Source organism: Dermacentor albipictus, chromosome 1 (genome assembly GCF_038994185.2).
Source record: "Dermacentor albipictus isolate Rhodes 1998 colony chromosome 1, USDA_Dalb.pri_finalv2, whole genome shotgun sequence".
NCBI classification, from domain to species: Eukaryota; Metazoa; Arthropoda; class Arachnida; order Ixodida; family Ixodidae; genus Dermacentor; species Dermacentor albipictus.
Window position 1 is genome coordinate 161,642,439 of NC_091821.1, and position 26,460 is coordinate 161,668,898.

The 26,460-nt window shown below is 46.2% G+C and overlaps 1 long non-coding RNA gene across 1 annotated transcript in view; it reads left to right on the top strand.

Annotated features, from left to right (window-relative positions):
- Window positions 1–2,905: 2,905 nt before the first annotated feature.
- LOC135910448 (uncharacterized) overlaps window positions 2,906–26,460 on the top strand; it is a 98,812-nt gene continuing 75,257 nt past the window's right edge. Inside the window, exon 1 of the long non-coding RNA XR_010567072.2 lies at window positions 2,906–3,176. This is a non-coding gene — a long non-coding RNA (uncharacterized lncRNA). The remainder of the gene's footprint in view (window positions 3,177–26,460) is intronic.

A 26,460-nucleotide genomic window follows, 5' to 3' on the forward strand; every position in this document is an offset into this window, starting at 1 on the left:
CTGTCCCGTTCTTCTCTTTCTCTTTCCCGTTTCTCTCTTTTTTTGAGAAGTTCCATTCCCATTTCAATATCTTCCTCACTGGCCTGATTGGAAATTAGCTCCAATAATTCCGATTTGAGCATTTCCTTGCGTACATCTAGGCCCAGTTCCTCACCAACAATCAACAACTCGTCTCTCAGCAGTGTCCTCAACTCCATGACTGCTGCTTTACTGCCTTGATTCTGCTCTCTAAATCTAGCTAGGAAAACACAACCTAGCTAACACACAACAATCTAGCTTCCCTACTGTTCTAAACAGAACAACCACAAAATGAAGCCTAGAGAGTCAAAGCAAAAACCAAGCACTCACCGCAGATACAGCACCATGTCGCAAAGTCCATCTCACCGCTGTCAGCCAGTTGTCAGGATTGGGGGCTCAATCCCATCGTCCGTGGTCCTTTGCCAAGATTGGAGTACGGCATGAATTCGGAGGTAGCTGGCCCATGCCGTCGTCCAACTTATTTACGCTGAGATCGTTGATGAAGTGAAGAACTATTTCTCATCGAGAACGAGGAAAAGGGTTTATTTACAGAAATTAAATCAGTCTAACGTGACTGCTTGAGAAAAAGAGTATCAGTCCAACATGACTGCATGAGAGAAGTGAATCAGTCTAACATGACTGCTCAAGAGAAGTGTCAAATCAGCTCCGCGTTGGGGAACTCCGGAATCATTGTTCACACACCGAACTAGTTCCGTCACAATGTCGAAGGGGCTGGAGGAAGGAGGCGGATTTCACCACAAAGGCCGCTTCTTCGAACGCCTCCCAGCTGCAGCGACGGTGAGGGGGAGATGCGCATCCTGTCGCCCAGTCGTAACTGTGTGGCAATCTTGCTTTCCAGCTCGCCATTCTTAACAGTGTAAGTAAGCTGAAGTCTAAGAAGTCGCCCAAAAGTTTCGGTATTCTAAGAAACATGCAGGGCACTATTTGGCAAGAGCAATATACCAGCCCTAAAACAGAGGTGGTAAAATCCAGCAGCGCGGCCTGCCATAATGTGCAGCAAGTGCTCCGACCGTGATACAAATACCTAGAAATCTTAAGTTATTCCAACCTTACACACTTGTAGACTTGCTATCGCAATTGCGGTTACGCAAACAAAACGCAAAGCTCAAGCGAGGCTATTCCGGAAAGTGCGTGTCGGGAATAGTTATAATTATTGTTTTATTATTACTCGCCACTGTTCATGAAAGACACCACAATAACTCGCGGACCCATCCTGTAGGCTACATCGTAGGAGTTAGCGGTTCTAAAGTTTCGCATTCAGAAATTTCTTTCGATGGCTCTCAGCGTTTCACAGCAACATATAGCACGGAGTAAGCTCGGCAGTTTGCAAAAAAGCAGTACGATGCGACCAAACGCAGTATTGCGAGAGCGCAAGGGATGGTCAATCGGCGATTGATGTTACCGTGGCCGCCAACCAATGTAAACTGCCCGGTAATCGATTACGCGCAGACATGACGAAACGCTAGTGGAAAAGGTTGCAGGGCTGCTAATAGAAAAACATTGGCTCCAGGAAGTATCACTTACCTTTACATAGGCGTAAGACGTTCAGACGCCGCGGAGATGGAGCTCCAAAGCGCACGGCGATAACGTTACCAGGCACTGACAAATGTTCACGCTGGAACTGATGAGCACATGACACAACCACCACGCTCAGAGAAAGCGGGCACACTGAGCGCGGCGCGCACCAAACATGACCACAAGAAAGGCGAAGATATCCAGTAAAACGGCGGCATTAAGTCATGTGACCGACTACGTGCAAATCAGAGCAAAGCGTGCATGCAACAGCCAGTAGTGATTGGACTGGGTAAATGCAATCAGTGCTCCGTTCTGCACCAGGGGCTGCAGCCGTTGCAGTACTCGGATTTCTCGACATGTTCAAACAGCACGAGCCACAGTTGGTTCGGTTATGCCTTGCGGTAGCTGGCAATGCGCAGCTGTTCTGCTGCTTAGAACGACAGAAAGCTGAGCTAGTTGGTAAGGATTCATTACGCAAAATAGAAGTGAGGCGTGCAGACAGGACACAAGAGTAGAGAAGTGGACGACACGAACGCCGACTATCGACTGAAGGGAGGGAGCACTGAGGCGAAAAATGAAAGACACAAAACTCATCTGCGCATGCTCAGGAATGGTAACACCACGTGTCAATCGGGTACGCGTGCTGGTCTACGTGAGAGATAACTGTTAAGGCACTTAATCTCTGGTAAACTGGCCAGTTCTACGTACGGCAAACGGGACGGTGTATCAATCAGAGGTTATAATGGGGCATAAAAGGTCGTTAACCGGTGGATCGCCTTCTAATCTTCCGCTACATTGCCGAGATTGTAACTGCAAGCCAGAGTTAGATGAATGCGCGATATTGTACATACATAAGAATGAAGATACGCGTCGTATGGTAGAGGCATGGCATAACTATAACGGTGGACGTGCGTGCGTGAGTCAGCCTTCGATTACTTTACATAAGGAAGAGATTAAGTGCCTTAACAGTTATCTCTCACGTAGACCAGCACGCGTACGCGATTGACACGTGGTGTTACCATTCCTGAGCATGCGCAAAAGAGTTTTGTGTCTTCTTTCATTTTTCGCCTCAGTGCTCCCTTCAGTTGATAGTCGGCGTTCGTGTTGTCCACTTCTCTACTCTTGTGTCCTGTCTGCACGCCTCACTTCTATTTTGCGTAATGAATCCTTACCAACTAGCTCAGCTTTCTGTCGTTCTAAGCAGCAGAACAGCTGCGCATTACCAGCTACCGCAAGGCATAACCGAACCAACTGTGGCTCGTGCTGTTCGAACATGCCGAGAAAGCCGAGTACTGCAACGGCTGCAGCCCCTGGTGCAGAACGGAGCACTGATTGCATTTACCCAGTCCAATCACTACTGGCTGTTGCATGCACGCTTTGCTCTGATTTGCACGTAGTCGGTCACATGACTTAATGCCGCCGTTTTACTGGATATCTTCGCCTTTCTTGTGGTCATGTTTGGTGCGCGCCGCGCTCAGTGTGCCCGCTTTCTCTGAGCGTGGTGGTTGTGTCATGTGCTCATCAGTACCAGCGTGAACATTTGTCAGTGCCTGGTAACGTTATCGCCGTGCGCTTTGGAGCTCCATCTCCGCGGCGTCTGAACGTCTTACGCCTATGTAGAGGTAAGTGATACTTCCTGGAGCCAATGTTTTTCTATTAGCAGCCCTGCAACCTTTTCCACTAGCGTTTCGTCATGTCTGCGCGTAATCGATTACCGGGCAGTTTACATTGGTTGGCGGCCACGGTAACATCAATCGCCGATTGACCATCCCTTGCGCTCTCGCAATACTGCGTTTGGTCGCATCGTACTGCTTTTTTGCAAACTGCCGAGCTTACTCCGTGCTATATGTTGCTGTGAAACGCTGAGAGCCATCGAAATAAATTTCTGAATGCGAAACTTTAGAACCGCTAACTCCTACGATGTAGCCTACAGGATGGGTCCGCGAGTTATTGTGGTGTCTTTCATGAACAGTGGCGAGTAATAATAAAACAATAATTATAACTATTCCCGACACGCACTTTCCGGAATAGCCTCGCTTGAGCTTTGTTTGCGTTTTGTTTGCGTAACCGCAATTGCGATAGCAAGTCTACAAGTGTGTAAGGTTGGAATAACTTAGCATTTCTAGGTATTTGTATCACGGTCGGAGCACTTGCTGCACATTATGGCAGGCCGCGCTGCTGGATTTTACCACGTCTGTCTTTAGGGCTGGTATATTGCTCTTGCCAAATAGTGCCATGCATGTTTCTTAGAATACCGAAACTTTTTGGTGACTTCTTAGACTTCAGCTTACTTACACGTGATCGGATGCTAGTATGGTGGTGACATCAAGTGAAGTTTACTCCTCAGCTGCACGTGGCGATCGAAACGTCGGCGCTGATTTAATTGTGCGTTTGCACGTGATCACATTCTTTTAGGGCCTAACAGTGAGTTTTTTTCAGTTGACTGTGTCTGTCACTTGCTTGTAATGGTAACCGTGTCGCTTGAACTGCGTACTTGTGCTGTTGGCGTCTTGTTTGTGTAACCGTGATTGGTAAATTACCCACAAAACTGCATACGTTTGGAATAACAGAACTTTTGGTGGCGTTAGTATCGCGATTGATGAACTTGCGTGTGATGGCCTGTCACGCTGCTTAATTTAACCACATGTGTCTAAGGGCTCGTATTTGCTTTTGTCAAGCAGTGTCGTGCACGTTGTCAGAATAACCACACCTCTGGGTGACTGGCTAGGCTTCTGCATATCTACACATCAACCGGGTGCATGCTCGTATGGTGTTAAGGTCAACTTCCCGTCTCAGCTCTGTGACGCTCGAAACGCTTGCGTTGATTAGCTCTTTCGCACATGGTCGCATTTTTTATTATGAAAGTTTGTCTGAGTTGGGGGGGGGGACTCTTTCTGTCCCACGCTTGAAGTGGTTAACCGTATCGCTTAAGCTTCGTCTGCCAGTGGCGTTTTGTTTGCGTAAGGATTGCGACAGAAATCGTAAATCTGCGTAAGGATGGATTAACTGAACTTGTTTTATTTATTTATTTATTTATTTATTTATTTATTTATTTATTCACTGCTACAATCAATGCCACGTAGGGTGTTACGGAGAGGAATGGGATGTTGCAATACATGGAAATCGCGGTTTTGAAGGATGATAGAACATCTGGTCGTTGTTTTTGTAATGAAGGAATAGGCGTGCAGGTTTGTACGTGAACTTAGGACATGGAATACAGATGTAGGCATTTGTATCACTATCGGATAATTGGCCGGCCGCGCTGCTGAATTTCACCATGCTTGTCTTTACGGCTGCTATATTTGTGTCAAGAAGTGCCGTGCAAGTTTCTCGGAATAACGAAAGTTTTGGGTGTTTTGTTAGACTGCTGCCTATTGGCACGTGGTCGGATGCATGCTAGTATGATGGCAAGATCAAGCTGACGTCTCAGCTTCCTGTAATGATCGAAATATTTACGCTAATTAGGCTATTGCTCGTTCGTAGGTGATACAGATACGAAGAACTTTATTAAAAGGATCCTGAGAAGCGCTGCCCCCTTAGGGTGACACCGCGGGCCGCTTTAACGTGGGGACATTTAGGCCTAACCTAACCGCCACATCCCAGGCTCTCTGGACAGCCTAAAGCTGAGGATGGTATTCCGAGCTCTCGATGGCCGAGTTCAATGATTTCACTTCGGTTCAATGATTTCCTTATCCTTTCGTAACGAGGGACACCACCAGAGCATGTGTTCTAAATTGCATGTCCCCCCCGCAGCTAGGATACTGTGAGCTAAAAACGTCCGGGATTAAACAGTGCATGAAGCCCAGAATAGGATAAGAGCAAGTCTGAAGCACCCTATTGGTTACAGCTTGAGGTCTTGCGAACTTTTCACGGGGTGGAGGAAATATTCTTCTCTTCAGATAGAAACGTTTTGTGAATTCATTAAAGGTGACTAGAGTGTCCGGAACTCTTGGACATTGGACTGTGACAAGGCTCCTTTTCCCGCGTGGAGAGTTCGTACGCGCGCCTGGGAGTGGGCAATGTCATTGAGATTTGTGAGCGAGTCCAGATTTAGGCCTAAGTGTGCCGGAACCAAGTAACGTATGTGGAGTGATTGCCCTCTTCCTAAGAATACTATGGGCTTCTTTCGCGATGGAGCCCGAGTCGAACGCCCTGACTGCCCATCTAGAGTCTGTGTATATTTGCGTTGTGTTCTGGTCCAAAAGAGTCAAAGTAACAGCAATCGAGCCACCGAGGCTGCCGAAACAGCATAGCCTCTGTGATCTATTTCCACTATGGCAAAGTGAGATGAGCGGCCATATTGACCCGCATCCACAAAGCAGACCGATTAAGGTTCGTCCTTGATTTTCTTCAGGATCGCAATCGCCCTGGCCCTACGTCTTCCCCCATTGTGCTGCGGGTGTACATTGTGAGAGATTGGCACAATGTAAATGCTTTCTCTTTGCTCGTCAGTGATTCGATGCCTTCTCTCTTCAGCAAGTACTGGGTTAAGGCGCAGGATGGCCAGAATTCTTCTCCCCGCCGAAGAGCAGGACAGCCGAGCCAGTTGGGCCAATTCCTGCGCCTCGATAATTTCCTCCACTTAATTGTATGCTCCCACTTGATAGAGGCGTTCTGTACTGGTGGTCATGGGGATGCCGAGCACCCTTTTGATGCTTTTCCGAATGAGAATGTTCAACTTCTTTTTCTCAGAAGTGTGCCAATTGTGCATAGCTGCTACATAAATGATATGACTCATAAGGAAGGTGTGGAAAAGCCTGAGCAGATTGTCTTCTTTCAAGCCTCTCCTTCTGTTAGAGACTCTGTTGATGAGCATAATTACATTTTCCGTTTTCGTGGCGATTCTAGCCAACGTAAAGTTGTTGGACCCATTTGATTCAATGGGTCCGACACGGATAGAGTCGACTCTGGGAATGAGGCTTCCATCACATGTAACTAGACTGATATCAGCGGCCGAGAGCGGCTTCCAACCCTTAGGCTTGGGGCCCTTTCTGATTGGCCTGTAAAGGAGTAGCTCAGATTTACTAGGCGAGCATCTCAGTCCCGTGTTTTCCAGATATGACTCGACTTCATCTAGTGCTGTCTGGAGGCCTGTTTCAACCTCCCCTTCGCTTCCTTTGGTACACCAGCTGGTTATGTCATATGCATAAAGCGTGTGACTGACCCCGTCAATGGCAGAGAGCTTTTCCGAGAGACTCCTCATTGCTATGCTGAAGTGGAGACCACCGCCCCTTGCGGTGTGCCCCTAGGTCCGTGCTCGAATGCTTGTCTTGAGATCCCCAATCTTGAGTGTCGCCTTCCTCCTCTTGAGAAAGGAGCTTATATAGCTATGAAAGGCAGCACCCGGATGAGCTCCGATATGGCATCCAGAATGTGAACGTGAGACACATTGTCAAAAGCCTTCTCCAGATCTAAACCCAGGATAGCCCTGACGTATCTGGTTGCGTTGTCAATGACTTGGCATTTTATGAGCTTCATCGCATCCAATGTGGACAAAGCCGGACGAAATCCAATCATGTTGTATGGGGATAAATTGTTCTTCTCAACGTGTTCCGAAATTGTTGGTTGTGAATGACGGGCTCCGCCATCTTACCCAGGCAGGACGTGAGAGAGATGGGCCGAAGATTTGCAAGGCCCGGAGGACAACTGATGCCGACTTCCAGGTTTCCGGCACCAATCCCCGCTCTCAGACCCGATTAATTTGTTCAGTGAGGTGCTCAATGAAGTCCTCGTCCAGGTTTTTAAGAGCTCTATTATAGATTCCGTCTGGACCAGGGGCAGACTTGCCATTTAGACTGTGCTGTACCGCCCTAACTTCGCTAGTGCTGAATGGCTCCTTGAGCTTTGGATTTGGCTCGCCCTTGTATGCAGGGTAATCGATTGTACTGGTGTTCTCGACCTCAAGATATCTCCTTACCAGCCGATCTGCAATAGCATCTTCGGTTTGTAATTGCTTCATCTTGTGGAGAACCTTCTCAATCGCTTGCCTTTGATTAGACTTGGAGTTCATATGTCATCTAAGAGGTGTTTGAGTAGGTTCCATTTACCCCCTACTCTCATTTGACCATCCACCGAGTTGCAATCTTCATGCCACATCTGTTTGGCTAGCTCCTGACAATGCTCTTCTATAGTTCTATTCAGTTCTGCAATCTTTTTACGGAGTTTACGATTGAACCTGTATCCATTCCACCTGTCGAGGAGGGACTTCTTGGCTTGCAGAAGATGCGCCAGACGATTGTCCATCCTGTCGACTTCGACGTCGGTCTGGATCGACTTGGTGGCCGTTCTGACATCTTTGAGCTGCTCTGACCATTGGTCCAGGGTTGGGGTCGGGTCCTGGGACTGCTGACGTTCTTCCTTGATTTTGCGAAACAGGTTCCAATCTGTGATGCTGAAATTTCTGAGTCGTTTCTTCTCCACGTCAATGCTAGTGGCTAAGATGTTGTGATCGCTACTCAGGTCCGGTAACAAGTTGGTCCAGTTCGTCGAATCTACATTCTTGACGAAGGTGAGATCTGGTGTGAGGTCTGGGAAGGTGAGATCTGGCGCCCCGCACGCTAGCATGAGGGTCTGACGCCATAAATTCTAGAACATCCGTGCGCAGGCTAGGACTCAAAGATGAAGTCCTCCGCCACTGTTTCTTGAAGCTGGCGATTTTTCTCAGGTTTTCATAATTTCTGATGATAGGGGATGCGTTTGGTGTACCGCCGCACTTCCATGACTGATATAGTATATATTTGCGGCCTTCCTCTTGTTGCCATTTGCAGATTCCAAGGCAAAGATCATGTTTACCTTCTACTCAGTAGAGAAAGACATGGTGACTGGGACCATGCAAAACGCACCTTTAAAGCTTTACACTGACGTTGTCAATTCGCTTTTGTAGTGATAGTTTTTGCGGCAAAAAAGAAAAAGAAAAACCATCCGTGCACTTTATCTACGCTAAGACAACGGCTATCACAGCTTGTTTCCAACTAACACCAAACGCGATGTGTTATTTCGGCCGGGGTGCGACAGATAAGGCACTAGCTCGATCACGTTTTTCTTTATTCCCATTATTTTGTTCTGGATAACTCAGAAGGAGCCTGTTCGAGGGCGCTGCTTTATGATCCGGGTGGGAGCAAAGTCACTTGATATTCTCCATATTTCGCGAGGTGTATCAGTTGGAAAAAGCTTAGTACGCAATTAGTACCTCGCTGAAAACACCGTCCTTAGATGTTTCATGGCTATGCCTACAGACGCCTAATTTTCACTTTAATAATTAGGGTAGTACGTCTCGAGCTAGATAATTAATTGTAATAATTAAATCTCAGTAACGAAATAATTACTGCAGCTATTCCACTGTACTGGAAACAATGTGCAGTAGGTTTTCTTCGAGTAACACATTGATATGTTTTTAGATCTTGGTCACGATAGTTAATTGGGACACCCTGCATATATTTATGACCTTTGCATGCAAGCGACGATGTTTCCATCCCCAATATTATAAATTATTTAAAATTTTTTTATGAGTCATTGGCATTGCTTACTGGAAAGAGAAGCAACACTGAGACACACATCATTCACGTGCATTTCCGACGCCGTTGATAAAAGACACTGCCGAAGGGGTCACTGAAGTCTATAGGTTTTTTGCAGGGTAAGAAAAAAGCAAAGCAAGTTGAAGCGACGTGAACATACAGCAACATATTCATTCTCTAGACATAGGCTATCCCTACCTTAAGAAATAATTCTTAATTGGCTACTTCCATCTCTTTGAAATATATGGTAAACTTTGTGCTGTTTGCTTATTTAAATATATTCTGTATGTACATGGTGTTTACAGTGGAAATTCAAACAATGTTGAAGTGAGAAAATAGAGTTGAAGCATCCGCCGCTAGTGGTTCTAATGCGCGTGTCCTCCTATTGTCAGGATTTGCAGAAATAAAGCGAAGTTACGAATTACAAGCCGTGCATGTCCGCGCCAGCAATGATGCACTACGCTATTAGCCACAATAAAATTTCAAGAGAAAAGGTTGAGGAAAGTCAAAAGAAACCTCATACGATGTGGCTGATAAAGCTCTGATAATGACACGTTAGGGTGGGCTTTGGCATCGCCGGAGGCCTATGTTTGTGACTTCTTGAGCATAACTTGTGTAAGTGTCTGTAGCTACTGAAAACGACCTGCAGAAATGCTTTTGGAAGTTCCGTGCAGTGGCTGACATATCTGAACCTTCCAGCAAATTTTGCGTTGATGTGCCTGCGACCACGGAACTGAGCCCGCAGCAGGCCTCATAACTTTCATAGCGGCCGCACTGCGAATTCTTAAATTTTCTTGCCACCCCAGGTACATTCGTAAACAGTTTAATTCCTGTACATTTTACTGGCCATGGTGCATCATAAACATTCATGGCTGATCTTGTATGGTGAAATTACTTAGTCTTACTTGTTTGCATTGATGTGCTTTACTGAAAACTACTGAGTGCATTTGAGAGTTGAACTTGTGATCTTCCTGCAACTGTTTTATTGATATAAGTACTGCATCTTTAATGAGATTCTCAAATGCTTCAGCAGCCTGCAGAACATAGTTCTGTAGCTTCGTTCCTGTTAGCCCAAAACAGCATAGCTTGCATATCCTGACTGACTGCAGTTTATGCTATATGTTTTGATTTAATGCATCTTTATCAAGTTCAATGTAGTGTATTAGCTTGCCGTAGCAGGACATTATGTGCTCAGTACTTAGCTGTACTGCAGCCTTTTTTAGGATGCTTTGAGATGCGGTGGGCTGTATTCCTGGCCTGTCTCCTGGTACTTCAGCTTTTGCATGACAAAAGTGTTCGGTCTCCTTATTCGATCGCATGGGATAAATAATATTCAAAAGCCATGCAGTTCCTTTTTCTTATTGCCTCACAAGACAATACAAACGAGGCCAAGCTTACTTTGTTAATGGTATGTAAAATGCAGTAGGTCTGCTGCACTGCTAGGAGACATTCTGAGGAACGTGCCTATTATGTTAATTTTTAATCAATAAGACGCCCTGTGGATATTCTAAATCCACAACCAAATTTCCCACAAAAGTGTTTTGGACGATTCATAATACAAAATGTAGGATGCTTCTAGGACATTTTGTATTACGAATCCTGGCAAAAATGTCCTTAGGGCTTACTCGAGATTATACAATAAGAATAATCTGTATCCGAACATCTCTTGAACGTCCGAATATCCCGTTGTGACGTTCATGGGGTGTTTCTACGAACATTTTCGTGTGCATGAGACGTTCCCATGAACATCTGTGATAGAAAAGGTTCGTGGGCCCAGGGGCTCAACACCCAGTGAAATCGTGGAGCACAGACATTGCCTTTATATGGTTCAGGTTCTGATCATATGTGACCTTTAAATGCACAACAAAATAATACATAGAACAGTTAATCATATAAAGAGGAGACTGCGCTACTGCCGTGCATTGTAATTATTTAAGTCTACTCGTCACAACATCCAAAAAATGATTCACAGGATTTTTACGTATGTCCTACGGACGTATGTCCTAGGGACGTAAGTCCTAGGGATATCATAGGGACATTAGTTCGACATATGTAGGACTTTGGTGGACCTACATATGTCCCACGGTGTCACACGTTGACATGTTGACATGGTGACAAGCAGGTTTCCCGCGCCCCTTTCCATTACCTCGCCACAATGCGGAAAGACCGGCCCAGTGCCTCCTTTTGCTGGAAGATATCGGCGTAGCGTGGCCGCCTTCCTAGAGGTTATACGCCTGCCGAGAGGCTCCTGGCACCTCCTTGTTGTTTGACTCGCCCTCAAGTTCGACTCTTGGTACCGGAAATTCGAACGGAACAGGATTATCTTCGCCAGCTTTCAAGCAGCTATCTCTACTAATGCTGCACACAATAAAATTGTTTACACCCCTAAGGGCGTTTTTTTGTCGCAATGGGAACACCTTTATCGTTTGGGCCTTACAAAACTTTCTAGAGGGCAGCGGAGTTCCAACTGGACGTCGGATGAAAAAAGACATAGTTGAATACTATGTTCTCATTCTGATAGCCCTGCGCGCACAGAAATGTCCGAAAATTTCATAAGGAGAGATATGAAACTCTTCTGAAGGATATTTCTGCACGCCCAAGGCTGTCAGAATGATTACATAATTTGCAACTACGTCCTTTGTCACCGTACTTGTAGTTAGAGCTCCGTTGTCGTCCTCTATAAAAGTTTTATAAGGCCCTAACAGTTAGTGTGTTACCAATGCGACAAGAAAACACTTTCAATGGTGTAAACATTTTTATGGTGCACGATACATACAAGGACCATCTTCACATTTACACTGATGGCTCGACAAGTGTGGACGGATCTGCAAGAGCTGTTGTTTCTTCCGAATAAGCCGTGAGCATTCAGTTTAAAACCTCTCAACAGACAACGTCGACTGCTGCGGAGCTTGCTGCGCTTCGCATGATCCGTGAAGATCTACCACGAACATGGATCATATTCACCGTTGTGAAGTCAGCCCTGAATTTTTTGCTATCCATTTTACGTCGTGGACTACAAGACCAACTTTTGGTGGAAATAAAGCAGCTGTATCACCAGCTAGCAGAGAAAGGACATGAAATTACTTTTCAGTGGCTCCCAGGCCACTGCGGCATCATGGGCAACGAAAACGCCGATGAAGCTTCTAGGAGGGCTCATGAAGATACCGTTAAGGAACCCATCCCACTATCGAGAACTGACGCAGCAATGAAGCTTCGCATATTAGCGCGCGATGCCACACGATCCATGTGGAACACGCCAGGCTGCCGACATATTCGACTGCGCCGCCTGGACCCATCCCTCCGACTATGCCTTCCATCTGGACTATCCCGAATCGAGACAACTGTTCTCTTGCGACTGTGGCTTAGAGTGTCTTTCACGAATGCATTTGCTTCCCGCATCGGAATGGCTGACAGTGCTAGCTGTGATACTTGCGGCAGCGAGGAAACAATCGAACATATCCTCTGTTATTGTCCTCGCTACAGCTCCCAGACACAGCCGCTCCTGACGTCGTTAGCACGCCTCGATGACCGGCCGCTTTTTGAGCAGACGATCTTGGAGTGCCGGCTGATACGATCTTCACGGCATAAGGCGATGAAGGCGCTACTGCGGTTCCTCCGATGAAGCGACCTGCTAGAACGACTGTTACACTCCTGCGTTCCTTTGTGTGTGTACTATTTTCCTTTTTCCCCTCGCACACTCTTTGCATGTGTGTGCACAGTTTTAAAGAAATATATATATATATCCTTCTCCGATTACCCCTTCCACAGTGCAGGGTAGCAAAATGAATATCTAACTTCCGGTTAACCTCCCCGCCTTTCTCATCTCTTTTATGTCTCGCTCTCTCTTTCGACATGTATGCACAAATGCGTTCACCCACTCCCCATGCGCGAGACAACAGGGAAACGTTGAATAGGGTTCTTACTAATTCGTAGCGGTACTAAGTATGACAGCCGCCGTAGGTAAATCAAATTTTAACACATTTTCAAGCTGATTCCCAAGGAGGACGCGCTTAACTCAGGACACTTGTCGCATGCATCGTCGTTGTCAAGAAGCACCATCGTCTTTTATCTTACTACTTTGCAGTGATGTAGAGCAGAGAACTGCTACTACGTCGGCGACGTCCACAGCGGACTTTCTCTTCTTTCCCTAATCTTCCCCCCCCCTTTTTCGCTTCCTCCAGTCCTGGGAACCCAACCGGGCTCAGTCCTTGTTGCTGTCTATCATTTCTTCTTTCCCTCTCTCTCTTTCTTCTTTGCCGGCACCTTGCCCCTGAAAGTTTGCAGCGTTCCACTTCATCGCTTGCGCAGTGTCTCACATTGCAAAATGCAAAGGAAGGCACACGATCAGAAAAATGCAATGCTCGCCGTCATCCGCCGGCGGCAGCATGAAGGCGGCGAGTTGCGCTAACTCTTACCAAATTTATCGCAGAAGTGCCTCAGGAAATCGGGAAAGGGAGAGGGGGCTGAGGGAGAATGAACGTCTGACTGTTGCTATACCCCTTTAAGGTTCGCCAGTGGAGACGCTTATTTATTCTCAGTTTTGATAGCTTCTATGACAACAGTGCAGACGTGCTCCGGGCAACCAGCTTAAAGGGAAAATCAAAAGCACGCAAAGAGGCCGCAAATCTTCGACGTTACCCACTTCGATGCCGCTTCTGTACGTGATGTTTCGAAAGCGAGATGAAGTATAGGGCTTGTTTACGCTCTGCTACCATCATCGTGTCGGCTGTTATGTGGCAAGATTTCGATTGATGTTCGTGGTATGCATTAAATAAGTCGAGTTTGGTCTGCGGTCTCAGAATATCTGTCAGTTAGGGACGAGCAGCGTCAGTGAGTGCACTGCGACGTGCAGCGGTGTGCTGTTTTCAGCGCGTGTGCAGTGTGCCGGTACATTTTTATGCAATTGCGAAGTATAGCTCTACCTGGCGATATGACAGTACTGTCAACCTCCAGAATGAAGTGCGTCATTTGGATAGTCGTCAGACGTCGCGGAATACGTGGTTCTGGCGAAAAGAGCGCGTCTGTTACTACATTCATGCGCTTGCTTGTTTGTTTGGCTAGGGAAGGCTCGAGAGAGGAAGTGCGGCTGATGCCGGCACGATGTTTCCGAGAACAGATATACGAGGAAGTGTAACAGAACTACCTGCAGTTCCGCCTTTAGAAGACGACTAGTCCGGCTCAAAAATTATTGACAGGTGTGCGACATCACCGAACTCTTTGGTCTATCCCAGTGCTGATGATAACAGTGAGGCGCCGTCCAATAGCGTTTGGGGAAGAGAACTGGTTACATAGCGCTCCATTACAGAATACGGCCTCTGGTTAACCTTCCGGTCTTTCCGTTATTTCTCCGGCGAGAGAACGGGTGTGGGCCGACTATAGCGCACCGTTGGTCTTACGAATTGCATGCAGATGACCAAGAACATCGAAGAAAACCTCCGCCTGAGATAGATCCTGCGCATTTTTGTCGGTCAAGTAAGATTAGAAGTATCTTAATAGCTGGAGGGAAAAATGGGCGAGGTAATAGCGATGCATATTTAGTCGGTCGATACACGCAATGTGCAGACAAATTATCAGCCAGATCAGCTCAGCGTCTTCGTCAGTATGCGTACTTTAAAAATGCATGCGATCAGAAACATGTCTGACTGTGGTATCAGCTTCATCCCGTGATGATAAACAACCACCTTTTCCCAAATATAATCTGTCTTGAAATATTAGCTCCTGGAAGTGATATTCAGAACAAGAATCGGCACGGGCATTGTTATAGCGAGTCGCACTGCTATGCAAAAAAAAACAAACGAAAGGAACGAAAAAAAAAATCAATTTCCATGGGTGGTGTAGTAGAGACGCGCATTAATTTATTATTATGGCAGTGACCAATTATGTTACGTAATCCCATGCAAAAAACTCACAGTGGCGTTTGTCGTCACAAGTTTCGTTGTAACGCGCAAATGTAGCGTTGATACTGGGCATTATAAGTTTTCCTCCAACCAACTTGCGAGAACTCTTTTTCTAGCGGCTGCTAATGCAGAAAGTTTCCACACCTTTCCTTGACAGCTACAGTTTGTACTTGGTTATTGTTAGGTACTGATTTTGTTGCAAATACGCTGATATATTTTAACTTAGTTGTCTTTTATCATCTGTATTTAGGCGCTGTAAACTTTGCATGAGGGCTCGAATCGTTTCTTGTGTCCAATTTAAAATATGGAATACACTGCGCAAGCCTAGCTTAGGCTCTTATGGTCGACCGATGCAGCACACCCAAAGTTACATTCAATTATAACGCAAACCCAAAGATCTTGAGGCGCTTCAATTAAAGGCGCAATTTTTGTGTCCGCAAATCTTGGGGCGGTGCTCATTTTAAAGAAAAACTAAAGGAAATTGAGACATTTACCATTTTGGTGCATGCAGTCTTTCATTCTTAGTTTTGTCAGCATTGTGGTTGGGCATCCAATTAGGAGACTGCTACGTTGGCAGCATAGACAATATACCCTCACATAAGCCTTCTTGAACTTCAGTTCGAATTATTCGTGGTGAAAGTTGTAACGCCCGTACTTTTCGCCGTTGCAAATGTGTGGTGTTGATAATATGTGGGATGCATCCTAGTCTAAAGGTTCAAGAAGGTGCCAAGAAGGTGCTTCAATATCAAAGTGGTGATGAGGCGATTCAGCTCATTGTAATCGAATGCAGAGATGTTCACCCACCCGGAACCACAGGGAACGTGACCTTCTAGAAGCGCGCGAACAAAGCTGACGGGAACGTTAACTGGTCAGTGGGCGAAATAAGCAAGGAGACCTTTGCATTGCAGTATTAGCGGGAAAAAAAAGCAGGTATGAGATTGGAACGGGATTGTCACTCGCTTAGATAACGCTGAGATAAAACAGAGAAAGGAAGAGCGTTAGTGCGCGATATGGTAACACGTAAGTAGATGCCATTCGAAATCGTCATCATCACCATCATCATCGTCGTCATAGAAATCATCATCACCATCATCATTGACGATGCTGCTGCTGCTGCTTGTGGACACTGCTTGTTCACTTGTGGACACTAGCCCATGACGTCCATGGTGCTTGTCATTCAGTGACTGAAATGCTAATGTCCCGTGTATGGCACGTCACAATGAAAATCGCATTGGACATCGCAGCAACTCGTCAACCAATCCACCCAGTACCGTCAGCTGGGGGGATTGGTTGACGTTCGTGGTTGACGTTCGTGGTTGACGTTCGTGGTTGACGTTCGTGGTTGACGTTCGTGGTTGACGTTCGTGGTTGACGTTCGTGGCTGACGTTCGTGGCTGACGTTAATTGGCTTGAGAATTAGCTTCAACACACACACCCACCCATGCAGCCGCCCACCCATGCAGTGTTGATATACCATATCATATTTTCTTTCTCAAACAAGTGAATTGCAGTATAGCTAAGATATGTTTCTCGCAACCATTCCGTTAGGTACCCCTATTGTCGCCGCGTACCTGTACTTTCTGAAGGTGCCAAACATTTCATACTGAGTTAGTTTCAAGCCTCGAACTATTTTAAAACACATTGTCGCGTGGAACTTGGAAGTTCGCCGACGTTCAACATATCAAAAATTCAGTGGCTCTGCAACCAACGAACAATTTGAGAGAACTCCGCTCACCACAGCCCACAATATCTGCATCCTTATCGAACGGCGGCGCCGCATCGTGCAAAAAGGAGTATGAAAAAAAAAAAACTGCGCTCTCAGAATTGACATGGTGTCAGAGTTCAGCTCCGAGTCCCACTTTTGTCATTCGTAGTTCATTCTTTCGCGCGGCATGGCCTCCCCGTCTCCTGCATCTCTCACGCCCCACCGATGCATTATTGGTTGAAACGCCAAAGACTCACCCATCACTATTAACTCAGTTAACGTTCGTGTAAACACGCTTTGAACCGTCGAGACACGAGGGAAATACAAGCGATAGTGCTCGGCACCGGGATCGATAAGCACTCAGTAACATCAGGAACCATAAGCAGCGGCTCCTTCCTGCGAAGTGCAGCTATAGTGCGGGTTGCGCGCGCTTTCGTTCTTTGACAGCAGTCCTTAGTAGGAAGTCAAATAACTAGTTCAAATAGTTCAAATAACATACCAAGTTTGAATTAGTGCGACATGCCATGCCGCACTGCTAAACGATACTTGATATCATGAACGTTAGGCTTGTTCGAATTCGTCTTGCGCTGGTGCGGGGAGCATCAGAGAAGGGCAATAGGCGTCCAAAGTTCCACCCATCGCAGACGTGCTTGCAAACATGTGCAGCCGTTTAGCCTTGCATGTCCTATCGTTTTGCAGCCCCTAACGCCAGTGTTTATGCAGCGCAGTTTTCAGCCATAGATGTTGCAGGCACTTTACAGCGGCATCTGCTGCGAATTTTGCAGAGGCCAGAACCGTAGCTGTCACCAGTAATCCCCATCATATTGTTCTCATGTCAACAATAAAAGAAAAAACAAAAAAGCAAATCATTGAACATAAATTAAAGAACGTAGAAGACGGTGCACCTCAACCTGTTTGGAACTGAGGCCACCCACCATAAAAGAAATCAACGCTCCACCCAACTGCACAATGAGAACACTGCGAAGAGTGAGTGCTGATAGCAACAATACTTCAGGCATCTCTTGTGGTGTGCGCTACGTGGTGAGCATGGTAGAAAACCAGCACCGAGGTTAAAGGGACTCTAAAGCCATACATTGCGTCAAGCTACAGTGGCAGACTTGTGCTTGAAAATCTCTACGGCGTCAGTATTGTCGCGAATAGGGCCTTAATAATTGAGAAACTGAGGTAAGTACAGGACATGATTAGAGACTCCCCCGGGACATTCAAGCACTTGCCCGATGACGAAAGCACTCCTCAGTTAAATTCTCTCGCTAGCACTCAACTACACGTTGCAAAAAAAAAACATAATTGTATTGTATTATAAGACGCAATAAAATGCTGCTTATCCAGTGATATTTCATTTAAAAAAAAGAACTAATTAAAATTACGCTTGAGAACGCCGCGGGCAGTCTAAAGGTTTCGTTTTCGCTCGAGCCTGCGCCGCTCACGCTTTCGCATTTCAGCAGTTTCGTTATCGCGTAGTGCTGCGCTGGTTTTTCTGGCTCGCGAAACTCGCTCTAGCTCCACGTAGCAGAGAATTCAAGTTCCATGTTATGTAGCGGGATGCCCGAACGGTCTACGCCACTTGACCAACAAGCAGCTGCAGCGACGAATCCACCGCTCTGGGTGGATGGGTGGACGGATGTTATGAGCGTCCTCTTTGGAACGGGCCGGTAGATTGCGCCACCAAGCTCTTGCTATTATACTGCGTAATGTCCTACCTAGGTTAAATAAAAAAGAAAAAGAAAAAAAAATGAAAAAGCTCTGTCTTAGCTTGGTGTCGCCGTCTGTCGGGTGCCATTTTACTCACCGACGGCAGCAAAGGGTGGTGATGGCAGACCCCGAACACTCTCAAGTTCAACAAATGGCCACAGAGGGCGAAAAAATCGACCGCGCGGCGCTGCTAAAAAAACAGGCATAGTACACCAATTAAAAAGGTTCCCCATTGAGCGTATTATCTCCCGCTAGAGGCGCCGTAGTAAGCGCAATTTTAACCTACAAGCTTTCTTCAACAATAAACGAAGCGTTTTTATTACATGACAAAAAGTACAAAATTATCATTTCTAATTTTGCATTGTACTCTTCATTACCAGCTTTGTTGTTTTTTGCCATTTTAAACGCAAAATAGTGTTCAGCATCATCGACCTCCCACGTGACCTCTGGCCTGGATTTAAAATTTTCACCGGTATGTTCGCGTGCACGGCAGGTACGGATTCTTTGGTTCGTACCTTTATAAACGGTGGTTCGTACATCTGTTGGTTATTTTGCGCTAAAACCAGTTTATTGCGCTTCGATATCTCGCGTTATTTAACTTGGCGTGAAAGCCGAGACCTCAGAGACCTGGAGTGGGAAGAATTGGGGATAAAAGTTTATGGAGAATACCTTAGCAACTTGCGATTCGCTGATGATATCGCCTTGCTTAGTAACTCAGGGGACCAATTGCAATGCATGCTCACTGACCTGGAGAGGCAAAGCAGAAGAGTGGGTCTAAAAATTAATCTGCAGAAAACTAAAGTAATGTTTAACAGTCTCAGAAGAGAGCAGCAATTTACTATAGGCAGCGAGGCACTGGAAGTCGTAAGGGAATACATCTACTTAGGGCAGGTAGTGACGGCGGATCCGGATCATGAGACGGAAATAATCAGAAGAATAAGAATGGGCTGGGGTGCGTTTGGCAGGCATTCTCAGATCATGAACAGCAGCTTGCCATTATCCCTCAAGAGAAAAGTATATAATAGCTGTGTCTTACCAGTAGTCACCTATGGGGCAGAAACCTGGAGGCTTACGAAAAGGGTTCTACTCAAATTGAGGACGACGCAACGAGCTATGGAAAGAAGAATTATAGGTGTAACGTCAAGGGATACGAAAAGAGCAGATTGGGTGAGGGAACAAACGCGAGTTAATGACATCTTAGTTGAAATCAAGAAAAAGAAATGGGCATGGGCAGGACATGTAATGAGGAGGGAAGATAACCGATGGTCATTAAGGGTTACGGAGTGGATCCCAAGGGAAGGGAAGCGTAGCAGGGGGCGGCAGAAAGTTAGGTGGGCGGATGAGATTAAGAAGTTTGCAGGGGCGGCATGGCCACAATTAGTACATGACCGGGGTTGTTGAAGTATCGGAGGGGCCTTTGCCCTGCAGTGGGCGTAACCAGGCTGATGATGATGATGAAAGCCGAAAGCTAGGTTTCAGTCGTGAGCCATGTGGAACACGTCTGCATCGAAATGGGAGCCGGGTCCTGCTGCGACTGGGGACAGCAATACCGGTGAGTCGTTTAATATCGCTGCTTCAATCGCTGTGTAATATATTCGTCTCGTTAACTTGCAGGCGGAGGCAAGTTAACGAACTAGATGCTGCGTTACATATGGGCAGTCAGTCAGGTTGCTGTTTCCTAAATGAACTTTCAGTTTCGAAGCCATCATTATACACACATTCACGAAAGAGAAAGCGATATCGGAACGCGCGTCACATTTTTCATCTCGTTGTAGCCGTAGCCATGGGTGACTGAGTAGCCTTATCAATATATATTTTTTTCGAGTCAGCCGGCAACTTCTTTCGTTCACAGGACTTTGATAAACTGAAGCTAAAGTACTGAATTTAATGTATTGAACAGTTGCACGCATGATGATTCGTCCATATCTCGTACTTGTTAGTTCCAAATGTTCTTGCTGTTCAGTTTGGTTTACCTCAGGACATTTATTTTTGCAGCAGTGAAGCGGTGCATCACGTTCATGCACTAAAAGAATGCATAATTTGTAATAGCTTCATGTCTTTCATCTATTTGCTTGTGAAACTAACAGAGTGATCTGTTCCAGTGTATAAACGAGCACACAGAAATGTTCTCATTTGTTATCTTAATAATACATACGCTGTCGACATGCATTGTAGTTAGGCAGACATCAATATTAAGGAGAGTAACAATATTTAGTTACCATGCTGCTTAAGCACCCTAGAACAAACAGTGTACATGTGCATGTGTTCTGTAGTCACAAACCATTACAATGTATATGTCACACCTTTTCGCATTTTATATTGCAAAATTGTGCTTATTCAATTTCTGATGCAGTCAAAATTTCTGTTCCAGACATACAGTAATGAGGACGGCACCAGTATAAAGCAGCACACTCCATCCACTAAACAGAAGCTGCTGCCTGCTACAACAAGATCATTGTGTGGACTTTGGCTGCTACTACAAGGTAAACAACACCTGGTTCAGAAATAAATATGCTTGATATATGCTGTATTGGCTTGCTAGTCTTGAGATACATGTCATTTGTTTGTAGCAGATGATATGAACGTTTGTTCATGTTTACAGTTCAGCATAATTGGTTCGAACATATAAGAAAACACTACATGAGTTTAGATAATCTCTGCTCTATCTCATGTGTCACTGTTCTGCCCCAACAGGGTCTGTGCCAAGTACGTCTTGGTCATCACGGGAGCTCCCATCTATGCCAACAGGAAGGGGCTGGAACCGAATTCGCAAGACCACAAAGAGGCCATTCCAGAATTATTTGGATGAGATATCAAGTCTATGGATGACAGTTTTAAGAGTGAAAAGAGCCCCCGCCATCATTCCCCCAGCACGGATATTGGCCGAGTGATCCAGGTACCTCAACAACAAAAATGCTGAGTCTTCAGATGTACCTGCACCCTCTGAACAAGCGCAGGCGACGTTGGCCAAGAGTCTTCCGTCAGCTTGCCCTTCCTTAGTGAGCTTCCTGGCCTTGCCAATTCATGCCAAGTATAATTTTGTTTCAATGAATGCAAGCTTTTTCATTCCCCCTTTTTTTAGAGATCATTCCTCTTCCTCATGCAAACATTAAAGGTCAACCGATTATTTGCTCGTGCTTAATACCAGTCACTGTCTAGAAGCATAACATATCTGTAGCAGTATTTTCTAGTGTACGTTGCCATGTGCAATTCTTCTCCTGAAATAACTGATGCGGCCTTGGCGTGTGTCTTGCATTAACCTTTACACTGTGGGCTATGTAGAACTTGACTTTTCTTAATGTTTTTGGCTTTCAGTGCTTGCAAGGTAGAGTGGCTTCTTTCTTGAATTCAAGCTTTCTCATTCCCATAATGAATTCCCAGTCTCATTCAGGATTGCTATTCTTGCTCGACAGCCTGTGTTATTGCGCAACCTGCATTGAAGTGGTTGATTGCAGAATCTGGTTTCGCTGCTGTCCGGCTTGGTACTTGTCACCCCATTACGTTTCTCATATGTGGGAGCCTAGTCAGTTGCATTGGGAAACAGTCTATCGAGGCAAGCACCTGCCACTACAGTCCGCACAGTGACATAGACTACGAATTTACATGCATCGTGGTTAGTGCTCCCCGTTCTGTCCTTTCCAGCTGCTGCCGTGTGCTGCCAGGTCCTGCTGCTGCCGTGTTTGCTTGTGGCCTTCCTCGGCCATGATTTGGCCTCAGCGGAGACTCTCATACATGATTACATGGTTCTAAGTGTATGAAGTTGATATCCACTTGTGTGAAAAGGCCTTTAAACGTGGCTGCAAAATGGTGATGCCCACAAAACCGACCATGCCCATATTTAGAGAATGTGGGGCACCAAGTGTGAGTTACACATTAGTGGCATGCAAAAGAACAAAAAAGAAACATGCAGGTTGGAAAGGCGGTATCGCTGAAATGCCGGGCACTCCATGTCGCCGTGTTGGCGGTGGCAGCAGATGCTTGCGTCACCCGATTGTTTCTCAATGCAAGTTGCTCATCTTCAACGGCGACTGCCAGTGCAAATACGTGGAACACACAGTCCAATCTGCTTGCGCTGCTGGTTGTTGCTTGTTACCAGACTACCATGTGCGACGAAGGCAAGCACTATGCCTACAGTCGGACGGTTGAATGTGCCGCAAGCAACCCGTGTGCGTGTATGTTCCCTGTTGTTTTGGGGATCGTAGCCAATGTATAGTGTATAGTGCCAATGTATAGATTGAGCGTTATGTTAGAGTATGCTGAAGTGATTTAATTGCAGAGTCTTGTTTCAATGTTGTCGCACTTGGTTATGGTTGCCGTGTTACATTTCTCGGATGTGACGGTCTGGTCAGTTGCACTGGGCAACGGCCTCTCGAGGTAAGCACCTGCTCCTGCCGTCCGCATGGCGACACAGACTCCCTGTTTACATGTACTGTGATTGGTGCTCCCTGTTTGTCATTTCCTGCTGCAGCCGTGGGTAAAGTGTGCTTGTGGCGTTCTTTGGCTGCGATTTGGCGTGAACGGAGACTATCATACGTGATTACATGGTGTGAAGTGTATGAAGTTGATATCCGCATGGGTGGAAAGACCTGCAAAAATGGCTGCAAAATGGCAATTCCCACAAAACAGACCATGTCCGTATTGAGAGCAGGGGGGGCACCAAGTGTGAGCGACACATTAGCGGCCACCGAAAGAACAAAAAGAAACGTGCAGGTAGGAAAGGAGGCAACGCTAGAATGCCGGGTATTTCATGTCGCTGCGTTGGCTATGGCAGCAGGCACCTGCTGTCGATGCAAACAGGTGGTGCACTGCCCAATTAGCTTGCGCTACGGATTTTCACTCGTTACCAGATCGCCATGTGCGACGACGAAAGTGAGCAGTTTACGAGCTCGCGTTAGTGGTTTCAGCGCATCTCGACACGAAAATTGTATTTCTGCTTCGGCACGAGAAGGTGCACTGCTTTTCTCTTGCCACTAAAGTCGTACGTCCTGTTCATTCACTTGTGGCTTGTTTGTATGGGCATGAGCAGAGGCTCTTTAGTCTCCTGGCGATTAAAACGCGGCAGCTGAGGCATGCCGCAAAGCCAGGAAGGCGAGCACGGCGCATACCCAGCGTAGGGTGTAAAGCGGCCATATTGGATACAGCACATCAAAAAAAAAAAAAAAACGCTTTCTGTTTAAGTACTGCCATCTGTCGGGCTCCCCGCTAAGTTCTATGCGCTGCCGCCGCTTATTTTCGAACCACTGTGGGAGGTACAGTTTGCCTTCTCTATAGGCTGGTTCTTTATCCTATGGTGATGGCGTATGCAACGTCACCACTCCCCCGGTTGGGGAGATTTGAACTTCGAGAAAGGTATCCGCACCCTTGAAATGCTATTTTCTCGTCAGTCCTTTCTTCGCACGAAACAAGCGTTATGACGATTCTGGAAGGATATTTAAATAGTCCACGTCGACTTATTATTTGCCTTTAGTCTCCCTTTAAATTTCAACCAAGCCCGGATACAGGCCACTAAATTTCCCTTTATCGCGGCTGTGAACTGTCCTGCACAAATGTACGGTGTTGTACAACAGGTGGACAAAAAACGAAATGAAAGAAATAAAAGAAATAAAAGAATAAAGAAAATAAAGAAAGCCTTCAGATGGACAGTGATGCAGAGTTTTTTCGTGCCACCACTGTTGTTTGCTGGAAGTTGCGCAAGTAAATATAATGAGACAAAACACGATATGCGCCGAACTAGTCCGGGAAGCTACATGAAGTGATCATTTTCAAGTTTCCCGGAATTTTTAAAAAATCGCCTGTGGCAGATAACATAATTGTAGTTCTTGAACTGGAGTATTCAAGGAGGCGGACATAGCTTGCACGTGAAATCGAAACACATATTGAACGAATTAGATATTCACTTATTAACTTCTTGATTAGTTAATTTATGGCAGATTTTGCAATTTACGGATTGTCGCCAGTGAGTTTGCAAGGCGTGTCCTCTTCGAAAGGCTTTCCAGAATGACACCAATTTGGAGATACGCGCCATCAAAGTCGCCGTAAAAGTACACTGTTGGTACACTTACTTTTTTTTTTAACAGAACGCATTTCTATGCATTGAAGCACAAAAAAGAAAGTAACTGGTACGCTCATGTCTCTCTTCCCACAATTTGGGAAATATTATTTCGAAATTGGTGTATCCCTGGAGATTCATTTCAAGTGCACACGTCTTGCAACCTCACTCGCTGCAATTCGTAAATTGCATTATGTGGCGTAAAATAAATAATTAAGAAGTTAAGAGATAGATGTATTTATTTAGAAAAGTTGCCTGTGACTTATGTCATAACTGAACTAACCCGAAAAGATGCAAGCCAGCGAAACGTGATGGCGGCTTAGTGCCGCCCGCATAGAAGCTTTTTTCAAGCCGCGCTGTCCCACGGGAGCGTGGTGGCACGAACTGCATAATTTGTCGCCTTTACTCGGCTGCCTTGGCATTCCTCTGTAGTGTAATAAACTCGCTTTCTCTGTCTTTCTCAATCTCTGGGTGTCCTTGAGTCTCGTTCAGTGTGTTTTGTGCAGCGTGGTTGCAATTTTCGTGCTTTGTCGCACGCGATTCTTCCGTAGACGATGTGCGCGTTGAAATCCCGCAGCTCGGAATGCACTTTCCAGTGTTTTCGCCTTGGGTCCTTACAGAACTTGCGTGACTGTGATCGTGTTGCGTTTTATGCGTCGGTTGCGTTGCGTACACGTTCACTGCTTTGTTGTGGCACACGTTTACATGTCTGCTGCTAGCTCTCCGTGTCTAGTCATACTGGACGTCCTAGTCGACGCGCACTAGGTCTTCTGCGTTACCCGTGGCCGCGTTGTGATGCGGCTTATTCAGTGCACGTTATCCGCTCGCTCACGCTACTCAGCCGTCACACGTTTAGTGCCAGCTGGCAGCATTAGGCACGGATTTTTCGAAGACGACGCCGTCTCCCTTGCGTACGTGCTTCTAGGTCCGTGCCGCCTCCATCCACCCCCTCTCGCTTTCTGCTTTGTCTCACGCAGACCGTGTTGTCGCATTTACTGCATGTGAAAACGTCCTGTCTTCCGGCTTTCTCCTCGCTGGTTCAAAACAACCAAACCAACAGAATCACCGCGCTTGAGAAGCGTGCCTTTGAGTGAGTTTATTTTCTGTTTTTTTAACTTGCTTGTAATTCTGCGCACTTGAGCATCGTGCCAGGAAGGCGAGAATATCGGTGCGATTCACGCTTGGAAGGCGTGAAAGGGACAGATGTTGAGTCTCCTTCCCTCAGCGTTTTTCAAGCGTAATAAACAGGCGAAACGGTTCAGACTCTGCCACTGGGCCCCGGCATTACGCAAACCGCCGGAGCTGTCGAGCAATGCAAGGAAGCCTTGCGCAAGTGTTGTTCTTGAGGAATATGAACACGGAAGCTCGTGCAAAGTGTGTCTTAAGGACCGTTGTGCTTATTTTGCTTTTTTTTTACGGGAGGCAGTGGTGAACCGTGTGGCTATGAATGAATTTTATGCATGAACAAAAGGACACCCACACATCGAGCAACACACACAACGTCTCTTCGATATCACTTCGCCCATATGATTCTAGAACATTGCTAAACACGCGGATGTAAAGCTTTGAAAGAACTTTCACTTCTGAAATGCCGAATAATTTCTTCTCGTCGTTCGCGACTAGGGGCCTTATAACGTAAAACTATTCCAATATGTTTCTATTCCAATCTCCTGACGTCAAATTTGCGTAACCGCCGATGCAAGCATCGGGCTGTCGCCCGCACGGTTCTCTAAACAGATCAATCAAACGCTATCCTCGTTCGTAGGAGGTCACTTTTGTTTACTTGAAAGACGAATAACATTGCCTACAATGAGCGTCTTCTCTTTTCTAATTGGCTGACAAGAGGCGAGGAACACGTTCAAGTGGCAAGGGATTCGATGGGGCCGAGCCACTGCACTGAAAGTCGATAACCGGATAAAGAGGGTGGTGCTGGCGTCTACGATTGGTCGGCTTTCCCTTACTTAGCTTGCGGTGGCTGGTCGAAAATCGCGGCGGCATGCAAGGGAAGCTCAGGAATGACGGTAAAAC